The sequence below is a fragment of the Cryptotermes secundus genome, unplaced genomic scaffold (genome assembly GCF_002891405.2).
Source record: "Cryptotermes secundus unplaced genomic scaffold, Csec_1.0 scaffold843, whole genome shotgun sequence".
NCBI lineage: Eukaryota > Metazoa > Arthropoda > Insecta > Blattodea > Kalotermitidae > Cryptotermes > Cryptotermes secundus.
This window is the reverse complement of record NW_019731994.1, coordinates 556,800-566,304: the sequence shown is the minus strand read 5'-3', so window position 1 is coordinate 566,304 and position 9,505 is coordinate 556,800.

Here is a 9,505-nt window from a genome sequence, read left to right as displayed (position 1 = left end):
GCAGTGTTCTTCAGTCCCTTCACAAAAATACAGAGAGAGTGCCTCGATAAGATCACAATCGCTTTCTACCAAGTCATTTCCAATTCTCCAGTCACCGAACGTTCTGCCATGGACGCATTAGGAAATTGGAAGCGAGGGTGATTTACCCGGTTCACGTGGAGCCCAGTTGTGTGCTCGCGTGAACAGATGAGCGAGAGTCAGCTTGTGCTCCACGTGTCGTCACACTGGCCCGGCGCATCTCCTCTCCAAATCTGTTTACATCTCAATTTCTTTCCTATTGCAGTTCCAATTCCGCCTGATATTGCATTGTGCTGCCGCGGGCGGCGCCACAGGGCGCACCGCGCTGCTGTGCCCGTTCCTTATTTACCCCTTCAAAACCTCGCGCTCATCTAAACAGGAATTCAGTTCGTACCTCACGGAAAACATGCCACGTCTCCATTGCAGAGACCAACCCGTTAACGCTCTTGATGGAAATAATCGCTGTAAATTGTGAAAACCATATGGAACATACAGGCGTACTCTAGGGCAGAATGCAGAGTTTTATTATGTTAAAGGGGAATGTCTTAAACGGTCATTTTTCCGTTCTTTCATTATCTGAAAATTTTATATCATCGGGAGATCTTCATATCGACTGGAAGGACATCTCACTGCGTGACGTACGGATCGAAGTTTCGGGGCGTCCTGTGATTACTAGTCGCGACAGAAATTGATGAAATGAAAGAAACAACAACGCTATCTGTCTCAAAGAAAGGAATATCCAACTACCTCAATCTCTTCCTGAGTCCCTCTACACGGCAACTGTAAGAGTGGCGCAAGTTCACTTCTTATAGAGATAACTGAAACTCGACCCTCAGCAGAAGTGACGGCAATGGGGGGGGGGTTGTGTGTAGGGGCGAACACATGGGCTGCACCTTCTTGAATCAGCTGCATTATTTATGATTATTTCAGTTTATCACACCGCTGACTTAAGGTTCGGCCACACAGAGCGCGACGTACGCAATGTTCGCTATACGAACAGAAAAATATCTCCCTTTATTGCCAATGTGACTGGCCACACAGACTTCCGTACGCTACGTACGCTGTGTTCCCTATGTTAGATGCGTCGCAGTGTACATAGCGTACGTAGCGAACATAGCGAACATAACGTAGCGCTCTGTGTGGCCGAACCTTAAACCATTGTCTACGCCATTTATTCTAGTAGAACGTTACCAATTGTTCGGCGGAATATCCTGCCCCCATCTTCAGAGTAGAACCATAGGCATGGAAAGAAATGGAAAGGGTGGATCGAGGGTGTGTCTGCTACTTTTCCCAGCATTCGGTTTATTCTTGTCCTGAAAATGGAAGCAGCAGATTCATCCGAAGCCTTCTAACATGCTACACGGTGTCACATTCTGGAAGGCAGTAATGTCATAAAGCCTACTGCATCATCTGGCGCCCAAGAATTGGTCTTTCCATCTCTTTCTGGAACGAGTCTCTGCCAGGCAGTACAGTTGTGGAGACCCAGGCCGCAGGTACAGGCCTGTACACAGGGCGAGCAGAGCCTAGCCATATCCAGGGAGAGCCCACACTCGTGCAGAAACGTGAAATGCTGCGGATATTTTCACCTCAGAGGTTCGCGCCACTAAGTAGCAGCAGTTGGTCAAAAAGCTCCGCGTGTTTATCGGCCCAGGCCTTCATCTCTCTGTTCATAAGATCCCGTCACTGCTCCTTATCTTAAGCCAGTTCGATCCAGTATACTACTTCCCTAAAATTCAATTTAACATTACCTTTCCATCTATACCTATGTCTACCGAATTCTTTCTTTCAGTGTAATTCCTCGACCAAAAGTATTTGTGCGTTTCTACTTCTTCGTGCATTCTAAGTATCCATATAATTTCACTGTTCTTACAATATTATATTTAAGCATCCTGTTGCACTCTATACGATATATTGATATAAACTCCGTCCTAAATGCAACAATTTATTGTAGGTCTTTAGTCTTGCTATCTTCTACATTACATGTTTCGGCACGCACACAGGGAGCCTACACAAAATAACACCTGTACAGTGCTGAAAACAAGAAGTAGGCGCTGCAGCATTATGGACATAGGGCGAGTAACTCTGAAAATTTTAAATTTTAAAATTTAAAATTTGGAGAAAAAAAATTAAATGAATTTTTTAAAATTGGAACTGAAGATTTTAAAAGTGCCAGTTCATGAAAGTCAAAATTGACGTGTGTAGGTAACAAAGATGATGTACGAATCAGACAAATATCAGCGAAGTAGATTCTGTTAGCGATGACGAAGGGAACAATTGGGAAGACATGGGTTTTTAAATTTTAAACTAAGTGCAGTGTAATAGCTACGTGAGTGTATACACCTGGCAGGCCATTTGCGGCCGAAACATGTAGCGTAGAAGAAAGCAAGACTGAAGACCTACAATAAATTGTTGCACTTAGGACGGAGTTTATATCATATATAACTGTTCTTACTTTGATCGCTATAATAATACTGTGCCGTATAGACCCGTTGCTAAGCGGTGACTCTGTAAACAGCAGCCGTTGCTAGGTAACGCCCACAACAACAGAACAACGGGGTTACACAACCCATTTTTAAGCAACGGCTCGGTACCAAGTTCTTGCGGTAAAGAACACGAGCGCAAAAACAGAAGAACGGTGTTTTCTATTGGGCTCGCCCCGAGGCTATATAGCGAGGATCCCAGGCCGGCTGAGATGTCAGTTGTCAGTTGGAAGTCAGCCTGTGAAGAGAAGACTGGGAGGTTGGTGTGAAATGGCGGCCAGCCTGGGACCCATTTAGTCGAGGGTTGGCAATCCAGTTGAGTGAAGTGAAGTGAAGTGAAGTAGTTGGTTGGTGAATGGGAGATTTCAGTTGAGGATTGTTAGTTGAAAGAGTGTGGCTGCGAATAGAAGATTCTATGTGTGATATTTAAGAGTGTGTAATTCAGTGAGACTGTTAGAGTAATAGACTGAGGACACTAATCCATGTGTTTCATTGATCTGTAAAGTGTACTTATGAAGTGTGTGTTAAGGTTGTCAATAAATCGAGTCACCAATTCATACCCCGTCTACAGTCACCCATAAAATCGTGACAACACTGTGGAGTGCCGCCTAAAAGCCAGAATACCTGAGCAAGCGTCCATTGCTAGACAACGGCGTATTAAAAACACGTTTCCGAAACAGCGCATACAGAGAAGTCCATTGCCGGGCAACGGCTCAATAAGCTTTGTTTCCGCAACAACCAATACGCTAGAGATAAGATCAATGTGTTACCTACAAACGAAAACACGTTCTCGAGACAGTGCATACATAAGAAACCATTACCGCGAGAATGAAAGCCAGACTACTGCAGTTCCCGCTGCAAGCGATACGTTAGCTAGCACGGGAAACGAAACCCTTCAAGAAGGTGTTTTCTAGTCCGTCCGGCTGTAGAAGATGACCAGACCAGAGCAGGGGAAGACCCGTGTGGAGGCGGAGTCGAATATTTGCACCGTGACCCTGCGAGTTATAGGAGGCGACGAAAAGCGAAGTCTCAGATCTGAGACAGTAAAATATGGTCGCGAGTCCCAAGGGACTCGGACCCGAGAGAGACTGCGCTGGCATGGGCCAGCAGCATATACAAAAGACAGATCCGTCCTCTCGTCAGAGAGGGCGCCCCACAGAAAACAAGACCGTAACTGTCAAATAGTAATAAATATCTGGTCATGAGCCCCAGATGGGGCTCGACACCAAAACTTACTGACTGGCCGTCAGTCGCACTGAGACTTTGCCTCTGAGCAGGGGGGAGAGGGGAGAAGACCAGAGTGGAGACCACATCAGTGGCGAACGGAGCAGAGCTGAGAGCAGAAGAAACCAGCTTAGCCAAGAACCAGAAGACGAAACGCGAGAGACGACGTACTAGTCAGGTCGCATCGTCTGGAAGACATTAATTCAGAGTGATTACGATTGTAATTATAATTGCAAACTAGTTAACCAATAAACAGCTTAGTCTAATCCGGTACCAACAATTTCTTGTCGCGTTGCCTGGATACGTGACAATAGAAGAGTATACATGTAATTTCCCCATCCCTTCATGCCCTGTAACTGCGTACTCTCGTGCCGTCGCTATGTGAGCGCTGATGTCCGCGTTGTCTGGCGCGAAGTGTGGAGGTTGGCAGCCCTGTCAACAGTTGTCTTGAGCAGCACGATCAAACTTTGAGCCACGCTCTCTCGAATTCAGGTCAATTCACCCTCTCTCACCCCCAGCGCGCTGTATCTTTTGGCATTTCAGCCCCTCGCCGGGTCTCTCTCCCATCAATATATAATGGAATCATGGAGCTGAATTTTATATCAAAAGGATTGAAGTATAATGAAATAAGCATCTTCGCTGGTGTACTTTGCCAATTTTCGTCTATAAGTAACTTTTTTTATCACTAATCTCGTATTTACTGAGTTAGTTTTCAATGCGGGCACAATATAAAGGGGGAGCCTCGTTGCTCCCTGCTGTCTATAGCTCGACACAAATATTCTGAACCCTTCGAGTGGGCTACGAGGAGTCACTCCGTTCTCTGTATATAGCCCGGCACAAACATCTTGATCCCTGCGAGTGGGACATGAGGAGTAACTCAGCTCCCTGATTTATATAGCTCAACACAAACATCTTGATCCCTGCGAGTGGGACATGAGGAGTAACTCAGCTCCCTGATTTATATAGCTCAACACAAACATCTTGATCCCTGCGAGTGGGACATGGGGAGTCACTCAGCTCCCTGGTGTATATGGCCTGACACAAACATCTTGAGCCCCACGAGTGTGATATAGGGAGTCACTCAGCTCCCTGATTTATATAGCTCAACACAAACATCTTGATCTCTGCGAGTGAGACATGGGGAGTGAATCAGCTCCCTGATGTATATGACCCGACACAAACATCTTGAGCCTTACGAGTGTGATATAGGGAGTCACTCAGCTCCCTGATGTATATGACCCGACACAAACATCTTGAGCCCTACGAGTGGGACATGGGAAGTCACTCAGCTCCCTGATGTATATGGCCTGACACAAACATCTTGACACCTGCAAGTGGGATATATAAGGAAGAACCAGCCGTCCCAGAAATAGGAACGCTGATTTCAACTGTGCATGTCTAATTTGCTTGTGGGAGTTGGGAGACTGAGACCCTTCGCACTGCGGTCTCACAGGAGCACTGCTTGGAGGTCTCACTCCATATTCAGAAGCAGCTGACTCATCGGCTGGGCTCTTGTGCCTTTTGTCGAGGTAGGAGTAGCCAAAAGGCCTAACTCTTTCAATCACACTCCGATTTCTCTTTTCCAATTTAAGGAACAAGTCAGTTAATGCGGTTAGTGAACTGACTGCAGATTCTCGTGAGACTCACATGCGGGAGCAAATGTACATTTTCCTAATCTTAAAGCTGATGGTGAGGTTATCGCCGTTAATATCCGTTTCAGGCGGCTCACTTCGTATTTATTTGGGACAGTCTTCAGTTTCAGCCTTTTCTTGCGTCGAAGTGAGAGACTGGTAGCCGTCTTATAGTAGGGGCGGTGGGGGTGTCATCGACACTGCATCTGATACGGGGGCGAACTAACATACAATTCCCAGACAATGTCTATTCGTCCTTTTGGTAGCGGTGGAGTTGGGAACTGAACAAGGCAAAGCGATAGAAAGTCGCCTGTTTCGAGGTAATATGGCAGGGGAGAAGTCATTAAGTAGGGCTTTACCGCATTAGGACAGAATTTTGGTATTAACAAAAGTGAGGCGTTGAATTCGAGGATCAGCTCAACATAAGGATTGAGGAAAACCAAAACAAATCTAGAAGAAGAAGGCCTGCTTCTAGCCAGCAACCTTAACGTGAGTCGCGAGAGGCCTGTGCGCTGTTACTGTGCGTGAAGCCTATGCAGAGAACTGTTCCATGTGTGCTCCTCTGTCTTGCCTGCAGAAAACACACGCTCTCCAACTTCAGGGGCCGCCTCAGACAGCACCGCGCTGCAAAGCATTGCATTTGTTTCCACACAGATTGTTCGAGTTGGCGAATTGTAATCTCTAAGATGTTATTACTTTAGAGTTTTGTAATTACACTGGCGTCGCGACGCCGCGAGTCCCCAACCGAATTACAAGACGCGGCAATCAGCGACTGAAGACTATGGCGAGCGGGCGGGTGGGTCACACACCCCTAGCTGCTGTCTCTGTATTCCCAGCTGTGCAGAACGCGCTCCCGGGGCCCGCCAGGCCGGGTCGGATTTCAAGTCGAGGTTAGTGGTCCCCCCCCCCCAAGGCAGTAATCGGGTTTAGACCACACTGACTCAATTAGACCTGCTCATAATGCGAGTGTAAATTGTGTTAGATTGTAATTGCGAAGTACGAACAGTGTTACCAACTGCCCCGTCTGTCTTGGTTCCTAACTTACTTAACGCCGCGGAGTGGTGGTTGGTACTCCTGCTCTATATTCGGGTGGTCTCGAGTTCAAATATCGGCCCAGGGGTCAGATATTCTAACAAAGGCGCATGCTCTGCATTCAGCCCTTCTAGGGAAATATCTAAATGATAGTTTAAATAGGCCAAGACCACGTCCGTTTGCATTCATCACTCGCAAGTTCTCTAAAATTTGATCTCTGATCCTATATAGTTGGTAAAGCGCCGTAGAAGAGCAAGGATACATTATTTATCAACTGCAGAGGATGTTCAGCATACAGTAACTATGAGAAAATTGTTTTGTCCTATTTGGAGGCGATCACCGACTTCTGATTGGATGCGTGAAGGGAAACTGGAGAGACTGACGTTACAGCAACACGCGCTCGCTCGCCCGGTGAGCAGTGCTCCCAACTGTAATTGTCCTGACAACAGGCTTTATTAGCGTGCATTCTCAACAACAGCAATCAGCTCACCACACAGACACCAGAGAGCATGATGCCCGAGCACAGGCAGTCCTTGGCTCGAATCCTGTTTTTTGCCAGAAGCGATGAGCCTGCGCAGAGACGCCATGCACTTTCAACAAAAGTGAAAAAAAAATCAAAACTGTGAGGTCAAAGCCATACGCGTTATTTCAGACTGAGTAACAGAGATTCGTTGTTACGTTTAACGGCGGACCAAACGGGTCTTACATCACTCTTCCGCGAAAAGACTGACATTGGCTCCTAACTATTTACACATACAGAATTACTCCTTGAAGTCTGACATCTAGCGAATAATATTCAAAGATTCAGTCCGTACCTCACAGGAAACACATTATGTCACCGCTAAGAAACCAACCGGTTAATGTTGTTCGGGGAAACAGTCGCTGTTTATTGTCAGAACCGTATGGAACACACAGATACACAGTGTGGGTATAATACAGAGTAATTTTATATTAAAACAAGCGGTAAATACAACTGTCTCTGTGCTTTAAAGGTTCAATTATACACCGCAACACATGAACCAATGAGAAACAGCAGACATAACGTACATAACTAGTAGCAATCTAACACTGAACTCTGTAGGTTATAACACGAAAATTCGTAAGCTCATACCGTAATGTTGCAGCTACGAGAAAGGCATTGGTTCGCGCATTGCCTTTATTAAATGACAACATTATTATTTAATGACATACAAGATACCACCACACACTTCCTCCGACTACATCGTCAAGAAAACTTGGAGGAGCCTGTACCCATGAAATCTTGTCAGACTTAATTGTAACACCACGTAAGCGGAGACTATAGAAACCCCTTGGATGTAGGCAATATATCTAACTGTAGCGTTAATCGGGTTGCACAGCTACAAGAAGGTATAACGCTTCATTAAACAAGTAGGTTGTGTGTTTTCTGAGAGGCTCGTTTCATTTGGCTGCATTCAGAATTGTCATCCAAGTCGGTAATCGACCCATGACTTTTGGTGATGGATGGGTCGCAGTTTCAGTCATTGTACTTGTACAATGTGATCTGAAACTCGGTAACCCGTTAGGCTCGCCAGGTTATCTCCAGGCGGTTAGTACCCTCACACGGCCGCCAGAGCGCACAGCCGTTCTGTATCAAGCTGCGCTTAATGATGGAATAAGGAAAAATTGTTCAAGTATAGCAAATAAGTTAACTATGTGACAAACTAACCTAATAATCTACCGACACGTCGCACCTGAGCAACTGCTTGTCCTTCGGTGTAAATTTCGTTTGACCATTGGCTGCTTTATCAAGAAATCCCGTCATCATGGAAACAGCAGGTTATCGCACCTCCCTTACCGGTCCTTGTCTCTAGCAAATTCATTCTTATATCTCTCCGTCTTTGTCTACGTCTACCAAGTGGCGTTCTTCAGTTTTCAGACAAGTTTCACGTATGTTTCTTGATTTGCAACGCGTGCTACGTGTCCGGCCTATCTCTCACTAATAGTAACCTAGTTCGCGCGTGCGTAGTTATGTGAGTACCTACGCCACGTCATCTGTCTCAGATGCACATTTACACGACACAGCTCAAACGGGACGTCTCTTCCACAGCACAGCGGCGTCTGTTCACTGAACACTCTTCTACTGTCTTGTACTGTGTTGTATTCTTAGGGCAGGGTGGGGTGAGACTGAGTCCCTTGGTACCTCAGATCTTAAATGGACCATTGTACCAGCCTCGGGAGATAGGTGACAGAAATGAGAATGAGAATTGGCAGAGGAAACCGAAGCCCTCGGAGAAGACCAGCAGTAGAGCCATTTTGTCCACTACGAGTCTCACGTGGACTCGCTGGGAGTCGACGGCGGGTCGCCTCGGCGGTAAGCCGGCGTCTGTGGGACGACCTAACTAAAGAAGATGCGAATCGTTTGGACAGATCCTAGCTTCGCTGCCCGACTAAGGCTGTGCTCATTTGCCCCGATCAACACACATTCCCACGGAGGAGCCGACGTCCTGGCGCTCTTCGTTCTTGAAAACCAGTAGCGCCCTCTGTCTTCAGTTCCCAGTTTTACCAATTAAAGATTGCATTCATAGCGAAACCGGGGCTACTGAGCTCGTTCGGGTTCTACATCATAAGATTCTAACCCCAAACAATCAGGTTCGGACACTCTGAGCAACTTAATGTATGCGCTGCGCCAAGTGCCACCGCTTTGTGCGTCTTTGTGAGACTAGGGGCTCTCACGACCGCCACTGCGGAGCGTGACCACTTGAAGTCTGGTATAACTTTACTGTCTCCATCTTCAGGTTCGCACAGGAGGCTGAGTAAGTAGGTCAAATAAGAGTTGAAATTTGAATAACTTTGTCACCCTGACGATGGAGGCAGAACGTTCCTACGAAATGTCGCTGCCCTAATCCTGGACTACACAGTGTCGCATTGTAGAGGACAGTGCTCTTCAAACTGCCTGCACTTTACGAAGTATGACGCCCTCCAACATGACGGGCGTCACCCGTCTTTTCCCGTCGAGACGTGACGTGTAGCTTTGTTGTTACGAAACATTCTGTGAACTTGTACCTATTGCAGTGGTAACATTCACAGTTATGTCTTCTGTCCACAGATTGTGTTTATGTGTTCCGTAGGGTTCCTACAATAAACAGCTTTAATCGGCTG